This window comes from Pinus tabuliformis, chromosome 1_2 (assembly GCF_031772625.1).
Source record: "Pinus tabuliformis cultivar Carrire ecotype Pingquan chromosome 1_2, CPIR1, whole genome shotgun sequence".
Lineage (NCBI taxonomy): Eukaryota > Viridiplantae > Streptophyta > Pinopsida > Pinales > Pinaceae > Pinus > Pinus tabuliformis.
The window spans coordinates 298462744-298464088 of record NC_142298.1 but is presented as its reverse complement, the minus strand read 5'-3'; the positions used below and the strand labels follow the sequence as shown (position 1 = coordinate 298464088).

At 37.6% G+C, this 1345-nt stretch overlaps 1 non-coding gene across 1 annotated transcript; it reads left to right on the top strand.

Moving 5' to 3' along the window:
• The first annotated feature begins 920 nt into the window (after positions 1-920).
• TRNAR-CCG (transfer RNA arginine (anticodon CCG)) lies at positions 921-994 on the top strand. The gene has a single exon. It is a non-coding gene; the product is annotated as a tRNA-Arg (tRNA).
• The last annotated feature ends 351 nt before the right edge of the window (positions 995-1345 follow it).

Genomic DNA, 1345 nt, shown 5'->3' with positions numbered 1-1345 from the left:
CTATCATTATGCATGACTACCTGACGGGAGGTTTTACTGCAAATACTTCTTTGGCTCATTATTTCCGAGACAACGGCCTACTTCTTCACATTCACCGCGCAATGCATGCAGTTATTGACAGACAAAGAAATCATGGTATGCATTTCCGAGTACTGACTAAAGCATTGCGTATGTCCGGTGGAGATCATATTCACGCCGGTACTGTAGTAGGTAAACTTGAAGGGGAACGAGACGTAACTTTAGGGTTTGTTGATCTACTGCGTGATGATTTTATCGAAAAAGATCGAAGTCGTGGTATTTACTTCACTCAAGATTGGGTATCTATGCAAGGTGTTATGCCCGTAGCTTCAGGAGGTATTCACGTTTGGCATATTCCTACTCTGACCGAGATCTTTGGGGATGATTCCGTACTACAGTTTGGTGGGGGAACTTTGGGACATCCTTGGGGAAATGCACCTGGTGCAGTAGCTAATCGGGTTTCTCTAGAAGCTTGTGTACAAGCTCGTAATGAAGGACATGATCTTGCTCGTGAAGGTAATGAAGTGATCCGTGAAGCTTGTAAATGGAGTCCTGAACTAGCTGTTGCTTGTGAAGTATGGAAGGAGATCAAATTTGAATTTGATGTGATTGATCGCTTGTAATCCAGTGACTTTCGTTCTACCAATCGGACTCGGCCCAATCTTTTACTACTACCCCAAATATTAGTCCAAATCGTGAGCGGAGATATGGGATTTCAGATATCAATATATGGAATTTCCATATATCAATATCTATATATCAATATCTATGTAGATATTGATATATAGATATTTCCAAGGTTAAATATCTCAAACAGAGTTATTTATGAAAAAAAAATTGGGTCAAGCATTCAATAATGAATCATATTCATCCTTTACAATGATCTTATAGATCATTCGATAGGGTTGGTAGCTCAGTGGATCAGAGCTCATGGTTCCGGACCGTGAATTCAAGGGTTCAAATCCCTTCTAGCCCAAAAGATGTTGTATTTTAAATGAAAATTCCTTTCCATCGCGGTATAGGAGAGAATATTTCTTTATAATAGAATAAAGTATTCTATCATAATCCCGGATCGATACTTCAGATTCCTAATCAATAATGAATGGAAATGATTTCTCAATGGTTCATTCCACTATTGATTAATAATTTTCTTCATTGTATTTATACTTATACGACTTCTCTTCATACAAAATAAGATAGGAAAAGTAACAATTTTCACCTTTATATGGAAGGAAAACTCTATGTCTATAAAGGAGTGGTTCGAAGACAAGCGTAAAATAACTACATTACTAAAAAATTCGGTCCAAAGGGATAGTAAGGATGCCAA